We start from the raw sequence: 26,346 nt of genomic DNA, 5'->3' as shown, positions 1-26,346 counted from the left end.
TATTCATATTTTCCCTTTTGTATACCTCATCTCTGCCGAAAAAATGGAATGGGATCAAATCAGGGGGGGATTTTCTATGAATAAAAGTCAAGCTATTTCATTAGATGTATGGCGATGTTAATAATCTACATGTTGCCTCATCATACTATCACTGCGTAAAGTACAGCAACTGCATAAAGACAGCATATTACTGCTGCTCTATCGCGACTGCTGCTGCTGCTACTACTACTACTACCTCTACTATTACTACTACAACTACTACTGCAGTTGGTGTTACTACTAATAACACTAAAACTATTACTACTAGTAGAAGTCCACTACAACTACTACTACTAGTACTACTACTGCTGTTATTACTACTATAATTATTACTACTACTGATGATATTACTACTACTACTACTACTACTACTACTACTACATGATATTACTACTACTATTACTACTACTACTCCTAATGCTACTACTGATGCTATTACCACTACTACTACTACTACTAAAACTATTACTACTCGTAGAAATCCACTACGTCTACTACTAATATAACAAGGTCCACTACAACTACTATTACTATTACTAATACTACTACTGCTGTTATTACTACTACAACTACTACTACTACTGCTGATGGTGTTACTACTACTACTACTACTACTACTACTACTACTACTACTACAACTAAAACTATTACTAGTCCACTACAACAACTACTACTGGTACTACTACTGCTCTTATTACTACTAGAATTACTACTGCTACTGATGCTATTACTTCTACTACTACTACTAAAACTATTACTACTAGTAGAAGTTCACTAAGACCACAACTAAGTCCACTACAACTACTATTACTATTACTAATACTGCTTTTATTACCACTAGCACTACTTCTACTACTGCTTCTATTACTGCTACTAGTACAAGGACTACTACTGCTGCTATTACTGCTACTAGTACAATGACTACTACTGCTGCTGTACTAGTACCAAAACAAGTAACTACTGATCTACTCCCTCAGTTATAATATCCATTTAATATCACCTAAGCTCCTCTTTTAGCTGAGTCCTTGATTACAGAGAGCCTATTTGGCAGAGTATGCAGTGAAGTAGTGAGGGTTTTGGCCTCGCCCGGGGGACATACTTGGCCCTTCCCATAAAAGGGGTCTGCTAATGGAAACCACTGGGCCCTGGTCTCCCACTCCATCTTTATGCAGGCAATGGGGGCCTTTTATGGTAATCACAAAGCAGGGCCAAATGGATGGTGGGGCCAGTAGTGGAAGAGGAGGAATAAGAGCCTGCCGAAATGTTTACAGCTGCCAGGGAGCAGGTGCTGCTACCCTGCCCATAAGTTCACAAAACCAGCCGGTGTCGGAGCATGTCTAATGTGGAGAAACATCTTGTGGCTTTTACCCCCCTCCCTCCCTCTCTCTCTCTCCCTCACTCTCTTTCGTTCCCTCTCGCTCTTTCTCTCTATCGAAAATATGTTTATAAACCTCCAGGGACAGTTTATCAAAAATGTATCTGGTTCGCCGGGGCGGATTGCTAGGTTTAATGTTGAACCGCAGCGGCATGTCTTATTTTTTTTTGGGGGGGGGGGGGGGGGGGGGGCGGCAACGCCCATTTGTCATGTACCTTTGCACAGGGTGTTCAGGGAGGGAGGTGAGGTGGGAATGGGGAGGGGGTTTAGGGAAGGGTGTGTGCGGTGTAGGAACGTTGTAGGGACGGTGAATCATTATAACACTTTGTCAGCATGCAAGTTTACATTTGGATGCTAGTGTTTCTCTGCGGAGACACTCCAGCTTGATTGTGCCACGGCCTGGAGCAGAATGCTAATTTATTTCCTCATCTCCCCGGCTCCTGTAATCACAATAGCTGGTAACACACACGGCAGCCAGACGCCGGGAGAAACTAAGTGAAAATCTACCCTCTGTGTGTCTCCAAGGATGCTAAAGAAGAAAACAACCACCGAAAAATAAATCCAAACCCATTGTTATGAGGTATTACTATTGCTTGCTTGGAGGGAAGGCTGGCTTTCCATTGAAGATGATATATTTGACGGTAAACCGCGATTATTTTTGAATGATCTTTCTGGCGCAGACGCTCAGAATACATACAACACAATCCCTTCCATTCATTAAAACGATCATAAAAAAAGCTAGATGTTCTGTGCGTGGGAGGAAAAACGGCATGCTAAACGACTCATTTGCGAACATAATTTTCAATTAAGAGAACCGCATTAAATTAGGATTAGATAGGAGTATCTAGCCGTTTTACAATGGAAGCAACATTTAAGAGTAATATCGTCATTATACGGTAGTCTGATGTAATGCGTTGAAAAGATTTGGAGGGTAGATAGGAAGGCTGTAGTCTAGGCAGCACATTAAGTATATGGTGGGTCCCAAATTGGCACCTTATTCACGTAGGGCTTAGGTCAAAAGTAATGCACTATATAGGGAAAGGCTGCCATATAGGACACAGTCCTAGGCTATTGTTAGGGGGGTGAAGTGGTTTCTCTGTCAGTGTGAGGGTCACAGGGACTCCACATCCATATGGTCAGACAATGGCCTTCTTTATTGTAACTGGCTACAGCACAAGGTTGCTCCTTGATGGAACAAAAGAGGGAAATGTGTACTGTAAGTGAATCTGTACCCATCTATGGTCTAACTGGGGAGGTTGTCTCTTCCTCCTCAAATCTGCCTCATATAAGCCCTCAAAAGATAGAGATAGGAATGTGTGTTATGTGTGTGAGTGGGAGAAAGGGAGAGAGATAGAGAGGGAGAGACAAAGGTAGACTGAGAGAGAGGCACAAAATGAGGTGGAAACTGAGCTGCACTTCCTAACCTCCTGCCAAATGTATGACCATACTAGGGACACATATTTCCCTCAGATTACACAGACCCACAAATTTTGATAAACTCCCATATCTTTTTGGTGAAATACCACAGTGTGCCATCACAGCAGCAAGATTTGTGACCTGTTGCAACAAGAAAAGGGCAACCAGTGAAGAACAAACACCATTGTAAATACAACCTATATTTATGTTTATTTATTTTGCCTTTTTTTACTTTAACTATTTGCACGTCGTTACAACTCTTTATATAGACATAATATGACACTTGAAATGTCTTTATTCTTTTGGAACTTGTGTGAGTGTAATATTTACTGTTCACTTTTTATTGTTTATTTCACTTACTTATCCATTTCACTTGCTTTGGCAATATAAACATATGTTTTCCATGCCAATAAAGCCCCTTGAATTGAAATGAATTGAGAAAGAGAGAAAAAAGAGAGAGAGCGTTGGCCATCACTTTCAGTCGATATCCGTTGAAAATGTCATTGAAAATCAATATAAGATACAGACTTAACATAAATGAATGGGATAATTACAGTTTGGATCCATGTCATGAAATGGCAGTCAGTTCCCTCTAATAATGTGGTTTGTGGAGGCAGCCTATTATTCACTGGTTTCAATCCTCATCTGCTGAGTTGCAGTGAGAGACCAATTCAAACTTACGTTCAACAACGTAATCCATAGAGGAGCAAATCCCCCCGTGCATGAATTCATAAAGTATGTACACTGTACATTGTCCAAAAGGTCAGCAGAGAGTCATTTGGATGTCTTTTTGATGCAGGCTCACAGTGGTTATTAGCTACACTGAACAAAAAATAGAAACGCAACATGTAAAGTGTCAGTCCCATGTTTCATGAGCTGAAAAAAAAGATCTGAGAAATGTTCCATATGCACAAAAAGCTTATTTCTCTCAAGTTTTGTGCAGACATTTGTTTACTCCCGTTAGTGAGCATTTCTCCTTTGCCAAGATAATCCCTCCACCTGACAGGTGTGGCACATTGAGAAGCTGATTAAACACCATGATCATTACACAGGTGCACCTTGTGCTGGGGACAATAAACGGCCACACTAAAATGTGCAGTTTTGTCACACAACACAATGCCACAGATGTCTCAAATTTTGAGGGGGAGTGCAAATGGCATGCTGACTGTAAGAATGTCCACCAGAGCTGTTGCCAGATAATGTAATGTTCATTTCGCTACTATTAGCCGCCTCCAACATCGTTTGAGAGAATTTGGCAGTAGGCCTAACCGGCCTCACAGCCGCAGACCACATGTATGGCGTTGTGTTGGTGAGCGGTTTGCTGATGTCAACATTGTGAACAGAGTGCCCCATGGTTGAGGTGGTGTTATGGTATGGGCAGGCAAAAGATACGAACAATGAACACAATTGCATTTTATCGATGGCAATTTGAATTCACAGAAATACCATGACAAGATGCTGAGGCCCATTGTCGTGCCATTTATCCGCCGCCATCACCTCATGTTTCAGCATGACACAGCCCCATGCACGGCCCCACAAAGATCTGTACACAATTCTTGGAAGCTGTAAATGTCCCAGTTCTTCCATGGCCTGCATACTCACCAGACATGTCACCCATTGAGCACGTTTGGGATGCTCTGGATCAACGTGCACGACAGTGTGTTTCAGTTCCTGCCAAAATCCATCAACTTCACACAGTCGTTAAAGAGGAGTGGGACAACATTCCACAGGCCACCTTCAACAGCCTGATCAACTCTATGCGAAGGAGATGCGTCACGCTGCATGAGCCAAGTGATAGTCATACCAGATACTGACTGGTTTTCTGATCCACGTCCCTAAAATTTTTTAAGGTATCTGTGACAAACATATGCATATCTGTATTCCCAGTCATGTGAAATCCATAGCTTGATCCACTGATTTCCTTATATGAACTGTAACTCAGTAAAATCTTTGAAATTGTTGCATACTGCGTTTTGTTCAGTATACATGTAGCTAAGTCAGATAACATTTTGAGCATGCAAAGGTTGATAGACTAATTTCGGGTTTCAGTGTGTTCAAGGGCGTCTATGGAGGATCTAACCAAAGGCATTAGGTGTCAAAGGACTCCTGACACCACAATCAATTATAAGGTCAGCAGGATGACCTTTAGGTCCTGTATTATCTTGACCCCTGATATCACATCCCATAGAAAGAAACAACACTAATATTTCAGTCTGATCTGTGGCTGTTAGTGTGTGCGCTCCCACTTGTGTGTGTTTGTTTGATGTCAGTGTGAATGAGGACACTGGCGTTTAACCCGGACCGTAGTCGTATCTCCCCTTGTTTTATGGTCTCTCTAGAGGTAAGAGGTGAGCAGGCCACCGCCTCCCTCACACACACTGACTCTGACATCTTCACTGGCATCGCACATAAACACACACACACCTTGCCATATCTACCGATTTTCTGTGCAGCTTGACTATAAATTAGAGGGCATTTTACCAAGGGAGCATCATTAAATCATCCTTTATCAGTAAGGTTTATGACATATTGTACATAATGCAGGAAGGGGGTAGGTGAGGTGTTTCTGTGGGTCTACAGTGGGTCTCGGCCCATATGGATGATGTAATGGTAGCTAATAGCTACAGTATGCGGATGGGTTTGACTGGAAAGCAATTCACTGAATATTAAGATGAATATTAATACTGAATAGGTTGGGATATAGAATGTTGTGCTAAGGACAGGGGAATTGTGAAGCACATGGATGAGGGGGGGGGGGGAGATCTGCCTTTTTAAGGCCCCAATTTTGGTTAAAATGATAGAAGCTATGGAACTACTGTAAATAAACTTCATTGTTTTGTTTAGTTCTTGGCAAAGGGTGGCTACTTTGAAGAATCTAAAATACAAAATACATTTAAATATGCTTAACACTTGTTTGGTTACTACATGATTCCATATGTGTTATTTCATAGTTTTGATATCTTCACTATTATTCTACAATGTATAAAATAGTCAAAAGGTGGGTTTTTTTTTCAGGTGGGTTTTTCTTGATTTGAACTATTTTCTACATTGTTTTTCTAACAACATGTTTTTGTTTTGTCATTATGGGGTATTGTGGGTAGATAAAACAATTATCCATTTTAGAATAAGGCTATAATGTAACAAATTGTGGAAAAAGTGATGGATCTGAATACCTTCAGAATGCACTGTATCTCTTTTAAATATATGTATTATTTTCCGCTAACTCTACCACACCTCCCCTAATTGGAGTAAAGTAATGGACAACAATACTTCTACTTCCAGCTTATACATACTTATATACATTTTATAGACACAATGTATTGTACATTAGTTACAGTTGAAGTCGGAAGTTTTTATACACTTAGGTTGGAGTCATTAAAATTCTTTGTTCAACCACTCCACAAATGTCTTGTTAACAAATTATATTTTTATCAAGTCGGTGCATGACACAAGTAATTTTTTCAACAATTGTTTACAGATAGATTATTTCACTTATAATTCACTGTATTACAATTCCAGTGGGTAAGAAGTTTACATACACTAAGTTGACTGTGCCTTTAAACAGCTTGGACAATTCCAGAAAATGATGTCATGGCTTTAGAAGCTTCTGATAGGCTAATTGACATAATTTGAGTCAATTGGAGGGGTACCTGTGGATGTGTTTCAAACTCAGTGCCTCTTCGGAATTTGGTGTGAAAAGTGCAAATCAATCCCAGAATAAAAGCAAAGGACCCTGTGAAGATGCTGGCGGAAATAGGTACAAAAGTATCTATATCCACAGTAAAAACGAGTCCTATATCGACATAACCTGAAAGGAACACTCAGCAAGGAAGAAGCCACTGCTCCAAAACCGCCATAAAAAAAAGCCTGACTATGGTTTGCAACTGCACATGGGGACAAAGTTCGTACTTCTTGGAGAAATGTCCTCTGGTCTGATGAAACAAAAATAGAACTGTTTGGCCATAATGACCGTCATTATGTTTGGAGGAAAAAGGGAAAAGGGGGGAGGCTTGCAAGCTGAAGAACACCATCCCAACCGTGAAGCACGGGGATCGCAGCATCCTGTTTGTGAGGGTGCGTTGCTGCAGAAGGGACTGGTCCACTTCACAAAATAGATGCCAACATGAGGAAGGGAAATTATGTGGATATATTGATGCAACATCTCAAGACATCAGTCAGGAAGTTAAAGCTTGTTCGCAAATGGGTCTTCTAAATGGACAATGACCCCATGCATACTTCCAAAGTTGTGGCAAAATGGCTTAAGGACAACAAAGTCAAGGTATTAGAGTGGCCATCACAAAGCCCTGACCTCAATCCTATAATTTGTGGGCAGAACTGAAAAAGTTACACCAGCTCTGTCAGGAGGACTGGGCCAAAATTCAACCAATTTATTGTGGGAAGCTTGTGGAAGGCTACCCTTAATGTTTGACCCAAGTTAAACAATTTAAAGGCAACACTACCAAATACTATTTGGGTGTATGTAAACTTCTGACCCACTGAGAGTGTGATGAAATAAATAAATCATTCTCTCTACTATTATTCTGACATTTCATATTCTTAAAATAAAGTGGAGATCCTAACTGACCTAAAACAGGGAATTTTTAATCGGATTAAATGTCAGGAATTGTGAAAAACTGAGTTGAAATGTATTTGTCTAAGGTGTATGTTCACTTCCGACTTCAACTGTATCTTTTGTTTGTTTTTAGTCCCATTCTTAAGCTACTATCAACCCCTCCCATCTGTCTCTGAAGCCCATCCAGTTTGATTTCTATTTTGCCATGTATTTCTAACTTTGAGTTTCACAAAAATCTGAACCTATATACATTTTACAGACACATTAAATCTACTTTAATGTTAGGTATGGAGAAAAGGCCTGGAGTTGTGGGCTGGGAGGCAGTTGACAAATTTCAAAGCCTTACAGTCTGCATGGCAAGGAAAAGGGGAACATTTAACAAGACTGGTCACATGACGAGAACATTCTGAAAAGGTCTGAAATATTTGAAAAGATTATAAAGGGTGAAAAAAAGATACATACATAAACATATTTTCTGTCTGGAGCTCTCTTAAACTATGATTTGTAGTGGAACCACACAAAAAAAAAGATATAAAACTGTTTGTGACGCACACAACAACAAAAAAACGATCACACACTCAGACCGTGATGCTACTGTATGTGGTAGACAGAAAGCCATTCAACGTTGAGGGAGGGATATCAGCTGTAAAGCCATAAAATGTAATTCATCTCATCGGGGTCCCTGCTAGCAGCATGTAATCGTAATGTCACACTAGCGTAATCCATTTAAAACACGTTGGGCCCAGGTCTAGTCTGCTGTGACTTGGCTATTGCAAAAAAGAACACGTTTCCATCATTTCAGATACCGGGCATGAATTTCGCTGGACTGACTGACTAGCAATTAGCAGGTTGTAAGCCGCTTGCCTTGTTCGTCCACTTGCTTGGGCAGGCAGACAAACATTCAGTTGTTCTCGTTGAATCTCACACAAAAAAATACCAAAATAAAACGACCATCTCTCAGGACATGTGTCGAAGTGTGGCGATGTGAAGAGCGAGGAAGTGTTTGCTTGTCCAAAGATGTGTTTTTTTGTCTTGAGAAACGCCTTTTCTCTCGTGGCGGGCAATGTGCTTAACATTTTGCAAAGCCAGGGTCGACCGGGCACCAACCTGACTAGAAAATGAGTAGCTCATCCACTGTAGCTCATTGCAGTTTAGGTGGTTGAGCAAACATTATCTCCCACGAAGCGTCCATGTCGGTGTCTCGAGGCCAGGATAAGGTGAATGTTGACGCAGAGGGTTTTAGTGTTACGGGAGGAAACAAGAGGGCACCCCGGTCTCTCCATTCTACATGTGCTGCCCTGTGCTCAGGTATACTTGAACTAATTACACCCTCAGGGGACTAAATTAACCATCTTGCCAGCAATAAACTGTGGATGATTTATCATCACCTACAAACCTGGCCCAGGACCGGTGCCAGCCCACCACTAGAATGTTTATGCACCATTGGTTTAATTATGACTATATCTTAATGAGGTAGTTCTAAGAGGTTTGTTATGGCACAGAGCCGTTTAGCAAATACTGTGCAGTATATATAAGGCTAACAGTGATGTAGACTATAAATACAACATTTCAATCATATATTTAATTTGATAGATTTTTTTCTTGAGAGAATGTGCACTGGTCCTATAAATCTGTGTTTCACGGATGGGTCATGGCCTACTGGTTAGTCTTTGTCGGCTGGAAAACACTGTGAGTGAAACAATATTCAATAGGGCATGAAAAGGCTTGCAGCCAATGGATTAGCCACCACATGGGACAATCATTATCAATGAAAATACCGTCAAATACAGAAACTATAGGAAATTAATGACATTATGCCTCAGTCAAGCACAAGCGTAAATGAATGTTGTGTCTTTACCATAACCAGTTTTATTGGTAGTCTTCAATCCATTCATACCATAACTACCATGTCAATGACACCGGCATCCAGTCATAACTGCCTCATCATCAACTTGAATGACCATACTGTAATCTCCCTTCCTCTACTTCGAAAAAGCTTTTATCTCACAACCACTATAAACTCCCTTTCTCTCTGATCATATCACATTCCCCAACTCCGCTCAATCTCTCACTCTCCTCCTCACTTCACTCCAGGCACCAGATGCCATCGTTTTTCTTTTTTCAACCCCCCCCCCCCCCCCCCCCCCCCCCCCCCCCCCTCCCCTCCCTCGTTCACTCTTGGCCCTTTAGATGGATCGTCTCTCCCTCCGTTTGTGTTTCCTCAGTGCCTCCTCAGACGGAGAGATTGATTTGTCTACAGGACGCCTTTGACCTTTGATATGATCCGATAAGGTACGCATGGCCCTTACCGAATTAAGCAATCAAAGGTGAGGCACATTAGGCTAGATAGAAGGGGAGTTCCAACCATAGCATAGCATCATAGCATACCCTCACCCTCACTCAACCACTGCAGTTTTTCCATCCCACTTAGACCTGCAGTCCATCTCTTCCCACCCCTCTAGACGCCCAGGGGAAAATAAAATATGTGTTTTCAAATTGCACTCTGCCTAAAGGCTCTTTGGGCAAATTCAATTTTCACCTTGCATCGATTTTCCCTTCCTCCGACTCGATGGATACTAATGTTATCTATCATGTATTTCTGTGCTCTACAGGAAGAAAGGGGGGGGGGGGATTAGTTAGGGGCCTATTTTGAATGACACAACAAGCTAAGGGTATCTGTTGTATCACCCAGGAAGAAATAGGTTTGAGAAAGTGCCCAAGGCCTTTTTTGTCTTTCTTTGTGTCCATTTCTGTCACGTCTCCTATCATCTTGTATATTTGCAAATCACTGTGAAATAGCCTCTTTTGCCTGTCTTTGTATTTCGCCCATTTGGCTTTAAAACCGCTATGCGATGACCTTAACCAACAGAGAACAAAAATTGCTTTTTCTCTCTCCTGTTTTCACCTTTTTTCTTAGTCTAAGCAACCACAGTCCAGATGCTGCTGATTAAAAGCTGAGCCTTGGATGGGTTGAGTTTTGGAATTCAGTCGGCACACATGCAGAGAGCTTCACACTCTTTTTTTTTGTTCTAAAAATACACCTAGCAGCAAGGGATTTTGGGCCGGATCTTAGCGGGAGCCTGGTGCCATTATATATCGAAGAGACCAGCAAATGAGCCCCGCGAGCAGCCGGACCCGTGCATGTCTCTGGCCCTGCTTAAAGAAAGTCATTCCACCAAATCGATGCCTTTTGAGAAATGTAGCCTGGTCCAAAAAAAATTCAATTTCACCTCATTTTAACATTATGTTATAAAGAGCACATTTTCAACTTTATAAAAAAACATGTTTTCACAAGAGGTTAAATCAAATCTGACTATAGTAAGTGCCTATTAAGCTCCAAATAAATTAACAGAGTTGACTGTAACAAAATTGACGACTTCCTCTTAAATCAGCCATAAATCATAGTGGTTAGAGCGTTGGGCCAGTAACCGAAAGGTTGCTGGAACGAATACCTGAGCTGACAAGATAAAAAATATGTTGTTCTACCCCTGAACAAGGCAATTAACCAACTGTTCCCCGGTAGGCTGTCATTGTAAATAACAATTTGTTCTTAACTGACTTGCCTAGTTAAATAAAAAAATGTAGCCCCAATATCTCTGGGTAACGGTTGATGTGTTATGCTCGACCCGTTCAGTTTTCCACCACAAATAAATTGCCAAAAAGAGTAGAACCAGCTCACAATGGATAGGCGTATGTGAATCACTAATCACATGAAATAAATAATGATCTTCAGAAATGGAAGGGAAAAGTGAGTGACGGTGTGACGCAGCATAAAAACACATGCCTGGCATGCATGGGCACATGTGAGATCCAGCACACATATCCCAGGCTTGTGTGTAGGAGCACAGGGAATGTGTGTGAGTGAAAACAGAGCGCCCGTGAACAGATGCGATCCCCTTTGGCGAGTCGGAACTCCTCGGTACCATTTGTTTGTCCTCTTAAGGCGGCACAGTCCTCATGAAGTTGGGACTTGCGTAAACCCTTCCAAGTATGGAGCTTTCCTGGGGAACTGATCCCCCAAAGCCCTCATTGTTATTCACTCATGATGCCGCCAGATCTGCTGGGTGCCCAGAGCCAACCGCCCAGCAGAGGGGAGATGAGAGAGTGTGTGTGTGTGTGTGTGTGTGTGTGTGTGTGTGTGTGTGTGTGTGTGTGTGTGTGTGTGTGTGTGTGTGTGTGTGTGTGTGTGTGTGTGTGTGTGTGTGTGTGTGTGTGTGTGTGCGCGTGTGTGCGTGCATGCGTGTGTGGGATTGAGTGAATTGTACGCACAGGAGCCCATCCAGATTGTGAGACATCCGAAGCACAAAGCCCAGACTGTTTATGATTACGTTAAATCATCTCATTGTCAATGATCACAAGTCATTCTAACTACTCAGCTCTGTATACGCAGTGAAATTGCCAAGTTTAGCTTTTTTCATTGTGAAAATACTTATGGTATGTCTGTCCATTTCCTTGTAAAACTCCTGAACTAGATGGACATATTTTTTCCTGTTTAACACTTTTATTTTTCTGTTAGATTTTCATGTCTCAGAGTCCGCTTAATTTTATGTTACGATATAGTGTACTCATCTAAAGTTGACACCGTCCACGTAAAAATATAATGAAAAAAATATAAATCCAACATGAAACTATTTCAAAGATTTGACTGAGTTACAGAACATATAAGGAAATCAGTCAATTGAAATCAATTAATTAGTCCCTAATCTATGGATTTCGCATGACTGGTAATAGAGATATGCATCTGTTGGTCACAGATACCTTAAAAAAAGGTAGGGGTGTGGATCAGAAAACCAGTCAATATCTGGTGTGACCACCATTTGCCTAATGCAGCGCAACACATCTCCTTCGCAGAGCTAATCAGGCTGTTGATTGTGGCCTGTGGAATGTTGTCCCACTCCTCTTTAATGGCTGGATAGTGGAGAGAACTGGAACACGCTGTAGTACACATCAATCCAGCGCATGCTCCCGAGTGGCACAGAGGCCTAAGTCACTGCATCTAAGTGCTAGAGGTGTCACTACAGACACCCTGGTTCAAATCCAGGCTGTATCACAAATTGCTGTGAATGGGAGTTCCAAAAGGCGGTCCACAATTGATCGAGGTTTGGTCGGTGTAGCCTGTCATTGTAAATAAGAATTTGTTCTTAACTGACTAGCATAGTTAAATAAATAAAAATCCCAAGCATGCTTAATGGGTGACATGTCTGCTGAGTATGCAGGCCATAGAAGAACTGAAACATTTTTAGCTTCCATGAATTGTGTACAGACCCTTGTGACATGGGGCTGTGCATTATCATGCTGAAACATGAGGCAATGGTGGCGGATGAATGGCACAGCAATGGGCCTCAAGATCTCATCACGGTATCTCTATGCATTCAAATTGCCATTGATAAAATGCAATTGTGTTCTTTTTCTGCAGCTATTGCCTGCCAAATTCTCTAAAACAATGTTGGAGGCAGCTTATGGTAGAGAAATTAACAAAAAACTATCTGGCAACAGCTCTGGTGGACATTCCTGCAGTCAGAATAACAATTGCACACTCCCTCAAAACTTGAGACATCTGTGGCATTGTGTTGTGTGACAAAACTGAACATTTTATAGTGGCCTTTTACTGTCCACAGTGCAAGGTGCACCTGTGTAATGATCATGCTGTTTAGTCAGCTTCTTGATATGCCACACTTGTCAGATGGATCGATGATCTACACTAAGATACATAATCTATTTGTGCGTATGGAAAATGTCTGGGATCTTTTATGTTAGCTCGCTATTGAAACATCAGACTGACACTTTATATGTTGCTTTTAGATTTTTGTTCAGCGTATGTTCTGCACTTCATTCATCCTGGCAGCTCTGTAGCCCAGCATCGACATTTAGGCCTTCTGCTATGATAACCCTTTTCAATTTCCCTCAGTGTGAGACAAGCCCTATCTGTCAAACTGAATTTACCGTTTTCGTCACTGGTCGCCGATGACGATCACCTACTGGTACGATGCTGTCAAGGGAGAGGGGGGAGAGAGAGCTCAAAGAGGTTCAGTGTAATTGGTTCTAACACATTTTATTTTATTTTTCAATCTGAAATCCTTATTTTACCAGGTAAGTTTACAGAGTTCTCCTTTACTGGAAAGACCTGGGGAAGTTACATGGGAGGATAGGGGTTGAATGAGCAAATGGAAGCTGGGGATGATTAGGTGGCCGAGATAGTATGAGAGGCCAGGTGGGGGATTTAGCCAGGACACCAGAGCTAGCACCTGTACTCATAACCCTGGGGCATTGATGTCTCTCTGAGACCAGAAGGAAGAGAGCCCCTACTAGCCCTCGAAGACCACTTCCAGCAGCATCAGGTCTCCCATTCAAGGATCGACCAGTCTCTACCCTGCTTAGCCTTAGAGGCAAGCCAGCAATGGGATGCAGGGTGGTATGACAGCTGGGTTACTCTCCTGTGCTTATTTGTCTGTACAGATTATACTCTCCCTTTTTCTGAACTGTCGTTCATTATGTCCGAGGTAGGGCATGATCAAAAACCGTCCTCTTTTCGAAGCAATCAAAGACAAAGAACCCTAAGGCCCAGTGGAATCCATGGGCAGCGATACGCCCACAACCGCTGTATTTACATTGCTGAGTCCCATTCAGTGAAATACGCATCCCCTTCAAACATCTTTTTCAATTATGTCATTTTCTCAGGATTATCTTTTACATTTATGTAATTTAGTGGACGTGCTTATCCAGAGCGATTTACAGTAGTAGGTACATACATTTTCATACTTCCCCCCCCCGAGAATCAAATTCACAACGCTGGCATTTGAAGCGTCATGCTCTACCAACTGAGCCACACGGAACAAGGACATTTTCTCTCCTGGAAATCCATATACATTTTAAATGCCAAATTGGCTATTTGTGCTATGAGCAGAATTGAAGAACTCTTGCGATTTTAGTAAAGTGCAACAAACGTATATAGAAATAACAATATAACCACGATTAAAACGCATTCAAAATGTTTATCTTGAAAAAGTGATGAGATTTTAATAACAAAAATATATTCTAAGTGGAACAGTCATTGTCTTATAAGAAACTGCTAACGTCACAAAATTATTACATTTATCTAATTTAGCAACAGTATTAAGGTTAATCGTTGTAAGGTTTAATTAAAGCAATTATGTGGTTTCAGCAGAATACATATTGCCTAATAAACAATATGAAAAATCAGCAGTTCCTAAACTAACAATAAATGTATCATGCAAATACCTATGAAAACATTCAAAAACATCAATCTCCTCGTTCCTTTAAAACCAAAATCACTTGTATAAGTACAGTACACTGCAGCAGCCTCTCACACAGTTGTCTGACCACAAAACCACCATACTTATTCTACAACATATCCGCACACATATTCTGTAACAAAGACCAAATGTACCCCTCATGGTGTCAGTAAGAAATGCTAGCATGCCCTGGTATGCCAACAACTTCCCTGTAGTATCAGCCGTGAAGTAAGAGGGTGAAATGACTGAGGCCTAATTAGAGCAGAGCTCTGAGAGCCCCGAGGCTGCTGGTAGGGAGAGGTAAGCAAGCACAACAGCTACGTCCCAATACTCTTCCTATACCATCCTTTCCCCATCCCCTCTCCTTCCTAGTCATTGATCTGAAAGGACTTGATACGACAGAGCAGGGACAGAGCAGAGAGGGAAGAAAGGTCAATACCAGAGTTAGGATCATATCAATTCCACCAACAATGTAACAATTCCAAAGCTCTCATTGAAAATAAATGGAACTTTTTCCATTATTGAAGTGGAATAGAAATTCAAATCCTTTTTTAATTGGCTGAATTTAAATGTAATTAACCCCAACCCTGGTAGAATCTCCAACAAAACTTGTATCAGCAGGCTAGTCATTCTAGACCATAAAGGTGAAAAAACTGAGTATACAAAACATTAAGAACACCTCCCTAATATTGAGTTTTGCCTTCAGAACAGCCTAAATTCATTGGGACATGGACTCTACAAGGTGTTGAAAGCATTCCACAGGGATTCTGTCCCATGTTGACTCCAATGGTTGTGTCAAGTTGGCTGGATGTCCTTTGGATGGTGGACCATTCATGATACACACAGGAAACTGTTGAGGGTGAAAAACACAGCAGCATTGCAGTTCTTGACACAAATCGGTCACCTACTACCATACACCATTCAAAATATTTTGCCTTGCCCATTCACGCTCTGAATGGCACACATACACAATCTATGTATCAATTGTCTCAAGGCTTAAACATCCTTCTTTAACCTGTCTCCTCCCCTTCATCTACACTGATTGAAGTGGATTTAACAAGTGACATCAATAAGGCATCATAGCTTTCATGGAGCTGTGCAGAGTGTCCTGGCTTTGGCACGCCTGCAATATTCTTTCCTTTTAAACCCTCTCACTTTCTTTCTCCTGCTCGGTTCCTCACAGATTACAAAATGCTAACACTCAACATTTCGCTCCCGTTGGAAAACCTTCAGAGCGGCTAGGAGCAAAATAATCCCTTCAGAGGAGCATGAAAAGAAATCTGGTGTCGTACTCTACATGCAGACCACAAAGAAGGTCCAAATATATGATGGGGTTGACATTTGCCCTTAGGAAAAATCATTAGCCATGCTAGCACCTAATACAGCAGCATGTGGCCATGATCTATCAAGGTAACATTTGGCGCTAATTAGCACAGTTCTCAAACCAACCACACATAGGCTAGATTCTGACAACATGGTGATGCTCAAGGCTCCCAAGTCCCCCTTTTCTTGTCTTTTCTCTTTCCATCAGTTTTTGTGTTTTTTTGTGAGATCCTGTCAGGTTTGACAGAAAGGTGAACACAAGATTGCTGCTGGTGTCCTTCAGGCAAAAGCAAAGTCCGCTACAGGAGGGGAAACATATCCACCACAGTTCTCAGTTGAGGTGAATCTTTTTTTTAAGAATGCTTGGCTGAGCCTGGGTTGGAGGCACTACTTGCCTTCCAGTGAAATGATGTAACAAGGTAAAAGTACAATACCAATTCAAAAGACTGGTCACTTCAGCAGGGCTCAAAGTGTGCTGAGCAGTGCACACAGCCACAACATTTCCTTCAGGTTCAGAAGCCAAGATATATTTTCCACAAAAATTACCTACTGGAGAGTTCAACTACACTTGCTTCTTACTTACATATTCTAATAAACCCTACGGCAGAGTTCCAGATTCTTTTTTTTTTGTAAAAACACCAGCAAATCGTCTCCAAGTGATTTTAATGTTAGAAATCTGTTCCAAAGTATTCCCACGCATAATAGAGATATATGTGATCATATACAAATGTAAGCAATGTTTGAAACTATTATGTTTTAGTCCTATATTATATATTTTTGGGCTTTTTGCGGTCAATTTGCAGTCTACAAATTATTTGTAATTATGTTCTGGCCTTCTGACCATCCGCTCAAGAAAAAATCATCCCGCGGCTCAATCTAGTTGATGATCCCTGATTTGCTTTGAATGTAATAGGCAACTGGATATAGACAGAGTCCAAACAAATAAATTATGCTATGCCCTGGGTTAAGCTGTACACGTTATTGCCTTTGACACGCTTGGATGCATGGAAGTAAACAGTGTTTCCTAGCCTTTCTTCAGGCCGAGTAACGAATAAAGCTTAAGTCTGGTGGTATAAGTCTCTACAGTATGCAAAGGCAAGAATTGATCCTCAACAACATAGATCCGCTGCAGTGTTTCCCTCACTCCCCTGTGTTTCATCCCTGCAATCAATCCCTGCTCTTCTAAATTTCATGAGAGCAACGCCACCGAGGAATGGAGGGAGGGTTGAAGAAGAGAGGAAATAAAGGGAAAGTGGGCTTAACAAAAGTCATTAAGTATCAAGTTGTTTAATTGAATAATGCAAGGAGCATCGGCAATAGCTCATGTTCCCTCCTAGCGTGTTGTATACATCAGACTTAATGGCACTGATGTCACTTGCGATAGGCAGAAGTAGTCGTTTAACAACTTAATAAACGTCTGATTTATGAGCAGCGCCAAGCGACTGATAAATAAGCGTTTGGGCAGACGTGTACTGTAGGTGAGGGGTTTCATTTCACACAGTTTTTTCAATCATCACCAGAGAAAAAATGAGTTATATTTGTGTCTGCCTGCAAGTCTTTTGGCCTGTGTGTGAATTCAATTGATCATGCACAGTGTACTGTATGCAGTATGTTCACGAAATGGTTGATTACATGCATGTGCATCCATCAAACGATACATCTCCAGACAGCTGATGTATGTATTGAAGAATCAGAACGAGGGCTCAGGCTGTAAATCAACATGGCCCCTCCACCACAACCAACCATTCGAAACAAACACACACACAGGCAACCCAAGCTTCTCAATGCACTAACACGGCCGGCTAAAACAGCTGCCAAGTCTGGGAGCAGTTGTACCACTAGCCATAAAATGGTAACAACCTGTGATATGAGCCCGTCTGAGGAGTCAATGGGCTCAGGGGCCTCCGAGAGCCAACACCAGGGGGGCCACATATTTTTTGTCCCATTTTAAAGCCAGAAGCCACTCTTCAGGTGATGGGAAACAGTGGCTGAGAGGACGTCAGCCCCCGAATGAAAACACGCCACATCTAAAAGTGTTAGAAGCGGATGGATAAATATATAAAAATGTTACCACCGTGAAAGACAAGGTGATGTGACAGAGGGAGAGATCTCTTTCATGTTAGCAGAGAGAAACATTTCATTTTAGGATGAATCAACATTTCCTGAAAGAGCCGACGCAAGGTGTATCTAATTATCTGTCAGTACATCCTCATTATAAAACGTCCCCTAGGAGTTGGGCATCTGATGTGTCATAACAAATGGGCTTATAATCAAGGCGTGTTAGTTACAGTATCTAGATGACAATATGAGGACATCATAGCAGTACCGGATGTGGTACCTTCCATATGCCTGTACAGTAATTGTGGAGTCAATGCCATGATTCTACTGTAGATCATGTCTGCTATCAGTGGCTGGGAATATGGGCAATTTCATTATCCATATCCTTCCACTTTCCTGCTCGTTAGTGAATTCAGACAATTGTCTCAGCATGGAAACAAACATTTACATACTAAAGTCGATTACCAGTAAAATTAGAGTGTGACACTTGTTTATTTGCTGCTGTTGTGACCTCAGCTATCACTTAGCCATGGCCCGATTATGTCACCTGGAAGAATTTCATAAAACATAATTATAGCTTGCTTCTCTCTCGACACAGTTGAGTTGAAGGATAATTAAGCGGGGGAAGAGCCTTGCAGAAATGTGGAGTTAACGCTCGTCCGCCAGCAGCGGGCTTATGATCGAGGTCCACTTTAATGTACTGCACACCTCTCAGCAAGCACATGGGCAAGAGCGTTCCTTCTGTCTTGTTGCTTAAAGCCCCCTCCAACAATGACGGATGCACGGCAAGCTAATAGATTCAGGGAGTAGCACTCAGGGCGAAGATGACAGAAAATTGTTGAATGATGTGCAATTTATGAAATGGGACTGCAGGAGCCTGGAATGGATGGTAGGAAAAATACTTACCTGGGACTAATCCTTAAAAGCGTTCTACTAAAAATTTCACAGAGTGAAAGAAAGTTGAGAATCGCCTTTCTCTGGGAAAACTGACCTTTCCCTTACATCTCGTAAAGGTCTAGCCTCATGAATGCTTCAGCCAAATTGCAATTCAACCTGGAAGGGATAGCTGAGATAGTAATGGTGTATACTTTATATGCTGCAATGCCAATTTGTTTTCCAATTGCTGTGAGGGATTTATGTATTTTTCTCTGTTGCCACGGGCAGTAAGACACTCCTGTTCTTGTTAGCACGTTTCCACAAGCGAAACTACTATATTGCTGGAAATTGACTGGTGCATGTATGATGAAATAGCCCTCAATGTTCTCTTGCTTGCTTTCGAAGTCATTGCTTTGTCTTTTTATCTTACATAATATACTGTAGCTGTATACTGTAGATGTGTAAGGAAATGTGTGTGAAACATCGTTTCTGGTAGTGAGTGAACGTCGACACTTGGTTGCAGACGTCAATCATGTGTGTGATCTTGCCGTGCTGCTAAAAGGAACAGTTGACTTTCCTCAATCAAACAAGGTCAAAGATGAGACGACTTCAATGCAACTATCAAGACATGCTTGACTAAGGCTGGGTGCTATACCGTATTTGACTATATACCGGTATTGATGCACAGACCGGTTTGGGTTTTTCCTTTACCTTCTATAACGGTATTTCAATGTTTGGTTTGTTAAATGTGATATGCAACTCTGGCGCATGTAATGTCAGTTGCATAGTTGACTCTGTTTGTTACTTGAGTCTTCTCTCTCCCTCTCCTCTTGCATGCTGCTTCCCCATGTGCTTTCCACACCAAGCCCTGCCCACTGTCACTCAAGGAGAGCAGTTGTCACAAGCACTTGCCATGCCATTCACTCTGTCTGCGTGGTCAGATGCAAAAAGATGTTGGTGACAACAATGCGGATTTATACTTTGTTTCTTACAGTTTTTCTCAATCGCTTTGGCTCAATTCTCGAAAGATAATTATTTTTTTCAAAACAATACAGTAAAATCTCTGAATAATTAGTTTCTTGTTCACACCAGATTTTAATTTCTTATTCATTTAAGCAAATTGCAAGTGTTTTGGCTAGAGGTCGACCGATTAATCGGAATGGCCGATTAATTAGGGCCGATTTCAAGTTTTCATAACAATTGGAAATCGGTATTTTTGGACACCGATTTTGCCAAATTTTTATTTTATTTTTTTACACCTTTATTTAATCTTTATTTAACTAGGCAAGTCAGTTAAGAACACATTCTTATTTTCAATGACATCCTAGGAACGGTGGGTTAACTGCCTCGTTCAGGGGCAGAACGACAGATTTTCACCTTGTCAGCTCGGGGGATCCAGTCTTGCAACCTTAAGAGTTAACTAGTCCAACGCAATAACGACCGCTGCACTCGTTGCACTCCACAAGGAGACTGCCTGTTACGCGAATGCAGTAAACCATGGTAAGTTGCTAGCTAGCATTAAACTTATCTTATAAAAAACAATCAATCAATCATAATCACCAGTTAACTACACAAGGTTGATGATATTGCTAGATATTATCTAGCGTGTCCTGCGTTGCGTATAATCTGACTGAGCATACAAGTATCTAAGTATCTGACTGAGCAGTGGTAGGCAGAAGCAGGTGCGTAAACATTCATTCAAACAGTACTTTTGTGCGTTTTGCCAGCAGTTCTTCGTTGTGCGTCAAGCATTGCGCTGTTTATGACTTCAAGCCTATCAACTCCCGAGATGAGGCTGGTCTAACCGAAGTGAAATGGCTGGCTAGTTAGCGCGTGTTAATAGGGTTTCAAAAGTCACTCGCTCTGAGGCTTGGGGTGGTTGTTTCCCTTGCTCTTCATGGGTAATGCTGCTTCGAGGGTGGCTTTTGTCGTTGTGTTCCTGGTTCGAGCCCAGGGAGGAGCGAGGAGAGGGACGGACGCTATACTGTTACACTGGCAATACTAAAGTGCCTATAAGAACATCCAATAGTCAAAGGTTAATGAAATTCAAATGGTATAGAGGGAAATAGTCCTATAATAACTACAACCTAAAACTTCTTACCTGGGAATATTGAAGACTCATGTTAAAAGGAACCACCAGCTTTCATATGTTCTCATGTTCTGAGCAAGGAACTTAAACATTAGCTTTCTTACATTGCACATATTGCACTTTTACTTTCTTCTCCAACACTTTGTTTTTGCATTATTTAAACCAAATTGAACATGTTTCATTATTTGAGGCTAAATTGATTTTATTGATGTATTATATTAAGTTAAAATAAGTGTTCATTCAGTATTGTTGTAATTGTCATTATTACAAATATATGTTTTTTTAAATCGGCCGATTAATCAGTATCGGCTTTTTTGGTCCTCCAATAATCGGTACCGGCGTTGAAAAATCATAATCGGTCGACCTCTAGTTTTGGCACGTGTGCAAAAGAGGAAGTACAATTGTCTACAATTTGCCCAATAACTACATGCTGATAAAACTGATGAGTTGATTCCCAGTGAAACTGTCATACTCTTCGCAACTTCTAAACATTCTTTCATCGTGTGAGGCATCACATGCAAAATTATCCATTCAATTATCAAAATCAGTCAGACATACATGTATACTCCATAAATATCTATGACATGGGATGTTTGTGATGTCTGCTAAATTGGCAAATTACCTGCCAGCTGACATAGTAATGAAATAGGAATCACAATCTTACCAATCAACCAATCAAGTTTGGAAGCATATATATGGAGCTTGCCCACAGCACAATACTACCATTTATGAACATGGAGGAACATCACAAACCTGAACAGCAGCTACATGCTCGTGGAAGAGAAATAAGAAGATGTGTAAGAATGCGTGGTGGTGGTGTTAGGGGAAGACATAATAGAGAAAGAGGTTGAAGGCAAATAATAAGAGTCCCTGATGAAATCAGAGCCACAAGGGTGGACCATGTCATGAACCATGGTCTTACAATGGAAGAGGCTGGTCGGAGAGTACAGCCTAATGTAAAACAGGTCCACAGTGTCATCAATTGTGCAAACATTCCGTAGGGAAAACAGGTAAACATGTACTCGTTCTTTACTTTTGTGACAGCATTTCATTCACAACAATACTGCAACTATTGTAAAGCTATATGCAAATCTAAAAATCACAATGTACCATAAGATATGTATGCGGAATATAAAGCCAACAATTCCATCAGGCTAAGAGAGATCCAAAGTGCAATCATAAATGACATCAATATCTTCGCAAATATCAATTCTGTCAGCATTTCCACTATAGACAGAGTTTTGGGAAAAAAATTGAATTACTATGAAACAACAGTACAAGGTGCCATTTGAGAGGAATAGTGACAGAGTGAAATATGTCCAGGTAAACCATTGGTGTGCACATTGTATATAGTACAGGGAGTTTTACTGTACTTCAATGAGGCCTGTATATACTACTTGAAGTTGTAGATACCCATAAGAACAGAAAACAGGTGGCGCAGTGTTTAAGGGTGCTGCAGTGCCAGCTGTGCCACCAGAGACTCTGGGTTCGCGCCCAGGCTCTGTTGTAACTGGCCGTGACCGGGAGGTCTGTGGGGTGATGCACAATTGGCAAATCCTTGTCTCATCGCGCACCTGGGGCGGGCCGGGCGCAGTGTGCGTTAACCAAGGTTGCCAGGTGCATGGTGTTTCCTCCAAAACATTGGTGCGGCTGGCTTCCGGGTTGGCTGGCACTGTGTTAAGAAGCAGTGCGGCTTGGTTGGGTTGTGCATCAGATGACGCATGACTTTCAACCTTTGTCTCTCTAGCAACTAAACAGTTGGATACCATGAAAAAGGGGTAAAAATTCAACTTTTTTTTTTTTTTTTAAGAACAGAAAACATTCATACTTTACTAAACTGAATAGGCTATGCAAAACTAACTTTATATTTTGCTTCTGTGTTACTATCTAGAGAATAGTGGAGCTGGAAGGACATCAAATGACTAGCCTTCTCGTTTTTAATCAGGCCTACTACTGTCAACGAACTTGATGGCGGGAGCTGGAACTGTGTGAGGCCATGCAGTCGTCAGTATATAGGGAGTACAGGAGGGGACTGAGGATGCACCCTTGTGGGGCCCCTGTGTTGAGAATCAGATGTAAGGTCGAAGAGGGAATGTTGCCCACCTTCACCACCAGTGCTGGTGTAGACATAGATCAGCATGTTGTTTGTGGAACGGTATCTTCTAAATCAGAGAGGAATAGGCAAAACATGAACATGTTAGATAGCGCTAGCTAGCTACATGAAGCAATAGAAAACAAGTAATGTAACATCTAATTAGGGTCCCCTGGGAAACACTGAACAACACTTTGGTTCCTACCCTGTCACAATAATTCCTCCCTGGCTTTTTAATTTATTGTTATATGCATTCCAACTATATAATTAGAATAATCATTATATTTCCATGATTCCAACAATTTACCAGTTTACTAGATTTTTTTTCACCATTCTGAAGCCCAGCTAAGCAGATAGATAGATAGTAGATTCACAGTTGACAATATGTCCTTGCCTGCATGTTATTTTGCATATATCATGCTTGGCTCCATGTAGTCCATATTGATGGGCAACACTATCCTCCCTCCATCTCCCAGGGACAGGGATGCCAATAAGGCTATCACATTGTATTTGCGGTCATTCTCAAATAAACCTGTGTCACTCTGCAGTACAGCAGAGATCTGTATGACTTTCCATCGCCTTCTTTCACATCTAACTGCCTCTCTTAGGTGTATAGGAAGCACAGTATTAACCAAAAGGTGGTTTTAGCATCCCCATCCAAGGGTTTCAATGGTTAAGCCCAACAGCCACAAGCGGACTGGCCATCTGGCATCTAGCATTTGCCCCGAAATGCCAGATGGCCAGTCTGCTTGTGAGTGTCTAACTAGTTTTTTTTGTGTGCAAAATGACCATTCTCTGGCTAATAATGGGAACGTCAAGGGAAAAAAATGGGCTGGTGTGGGGGCCTCGAGAAAAGAAATGGATCAGTGTGTTAGAAATTCCGGGGCCAATTTCTTGTCCCAGTCTGCCCCTGTCAACAGCGGTTTCATCAGGGCATTTAATTTGTTTACTTTTTATTTGATACACTGCCATTGCATATGACACTGTTTTAATCTGAGTAAAATTGAGAAACAATTATGTGGGTTAACCCACTCAACTCTATCCACCAGAAAGAATGCAACACAGAATGTACAAAATCAGAACAGTGCAGATTCACATGACATTGATTGAGTGAAAACAAACATGCCCCCTCTCAGTGCAGCAGTGGGCAAGCCTCTTCATATGCATCAGCAGTGATTCAACAATAAGAGCTGACATGTACATTGTCTGTCAAAAGGAGAGCAGCGAGAACCAGCAAACTCAGACAGTCAGCCACCACCCATCCATCCACACACCTCATTGCATGTGCACACGCATGCACACACATGCGAAAGCACGCGCGCGCACACACACACACACACCACTGGAATAACTTAACACTCCCAAGTGATTCAATTTGCACATACATAGCCTACACACCCCACCTCCTCCAAATATACTTCCCTAACACATACAGCAGCCCATTTCAAGAGAAGTTTCCACACATGTCCCGCAACTTCACAGCGATAGGCATATTTTGCATCTTAAAAAAGGGGGGCAACACAGCATCGCTACCATTAAGCATGCGGACAACAAATAGGCATACATGGACCACCTCTGCCTTCTCTTTTGAAGACAAGTAGCCTAGGCTAAGATAAGTAACTGTAGGGCAGAGATGACATATTGAAAAGGGAAGTGCTGGCATTTTGGCAATTGGTGGAGAGTGTACGTAGCCGAATATATATGATTATGAACAGATAACATAACTTCGACCGTATAATATAAGGGCATAGTGAACAAGTGCTCGTCTAAAAAGCATCCGACATCGCACTTCCATGATGAGCTGAAATGTGCGCTTTGTGTGCCTATGCCATGGCATGTCAATAATATCAGGTCACAATAGGCCTACATAACTTGCAATTAAAATAGCTTACACAATTCATAAACCCGCCATTTATAAAAGTAGGCAACATCTCTGCAAAAAAAACAATGCGAGGAAAAGTCTAAATTCTACTTACTATGTACCCCGGCTGATGAATTCAAAAGCCTCGGTAACTGTATTTAAATGACAAAAAGGAGAATGATAAGTAAGTGATGTAATTGTACACTCGACAAACAGACATTTATCAATTGATAACGACATAGTGTGATAGCCTGCCCTGAAGTACTTGTATGCGACGCAAATTATCACTTACCAAAGCATCCAGATAAAATTCCTTAGGAAATCCAGATGAGTTTTATCTTCCTTCTCTCCAGTCAGAAACAGCAATGCTTTCTTATTCCAAATACAGGCCCCAAGTGAACTGAAAGAGAGAAGACACCAAAACAGCCACAACAAATTCCGTTAGAAGCGGGGTTCCCCCCTCCAAAAAAAGTGCTAAAATATACATCTGTGTGCAGCAAAAATAATAATACTACTCATACTAAATGGTGAGGAGGAGAGTATGTGGCTGCTCCGTTCCCGCTGTCGCAAGAGACAATGAGAGCGGTAATAAGACAGACAGAAAAGTGAGAGCTAAGCTTTCTTTAGAAAGCCAGCGCTGCTGCTGTTAAACTGTAGCCTACCACACACTGCTCCTGGCGATGGCTGGAGAGCGAGCGGGTCGGAGCGCGCAGGCGAGAGGGGAGAGAGAAGGTGGGCGCGGGAAAAGACAGCGTTCCAGATCAGATGCTTTCCACACACGCGCACACACCTGCATTACTCTATCAAGCCACTTGATGGCCGGCTAGTCGAGCAACTAAACCATGTAGGATTAGCTCTCCCGCTCTGCGTAAACGTTCCGCAGACAATAAATGGTTATCTCTTGATTTCTGTGACGATAATAAATCCATTACAAATGGATTAGATTAGTTACCCATATAAAACGTCTCCCACGGCGGAACATAGCACTTGTTTTGATAAAATATTGGCATAAAACGGATATGTGAACTTGGGAGGCAAACTGCTTGTTCAACCTTTGCGGCGCAACTGTCCAGGCAAAAAAACAGCGCGCATGCTGCTGAATTTTTCACGTTGTATCAATTGAGTTTTTTAAATGAGTAAAACAATGTTTATATTCAAATCCAACACAGCTACAGTAAATGTTAGTGACCCTATAAAGCAATACCATTCGCTCGTTTTCTAAAGCAGATATCTGACATGACAGATAATTCAAGTGTTCGCATACAACAGGGACTGAAACAATAAACCATAGGAATATATATTAGACTTCATTTTCTTATCGTTTGAAATGGCCTATGAAACAAAGGAATAGAGTAATATTTGTCATTTTCACACAGAACTGGATTGCTGTG

At 41.5% G+C, this 26,346-nt stretch overlaps 1 protein-coding gene across 38 annotated transcripts in view; it reads right to left on the bottom strand.

The window, feature by feature from the left end:
* The window catches only part of LOC110531736 (receptor-type tyrosine-protein phosphatase delta), a 595,272-nt gene extending 569,616 nt beyond the window's left edge, over positions 1-25,656 (bottom strand). For 31 of the 38 annotated variants that reach the window (XM_021615095.2, XM_036987574.1, XM_036987575.1 and 28 more), the window contains exons 1-3: positions 25,477-25,607; positions 25,248-25,355; positions 25,071-25,107 (exon numbers count right to left, since the gene is read on the bottom strand). The gene's annotated coding sequence lies outside the window, so the exon portion shown is untranslated. The other 7 variants (XM_021615121.2, XM_021615122.2, XM_021615125.2 and 4 more) reach the window with 2 other exon arrangements.
* Between the last annotated feature and the right edge of the window lie 690 nt (positions 25,657-26,346).

This window comes from Oncorhynchus mykiss, chromosome 9, assembly GCF_013265735.2.
Source record: "Oncorhynchus mykiss isolate Arlee chromosome 9, USDA_OmykA_1.1, whole genome shotgun sequence".
NCBI lineage: Eukaryota > Metazoa > Chordata > Actinopteri > Salmoniformes > Salmonidae > Oncorhynchus > Oncorhynchus mykiss.
This window is presented reverse-complemented; position numbering and strand designations above follow the sequence as displayed.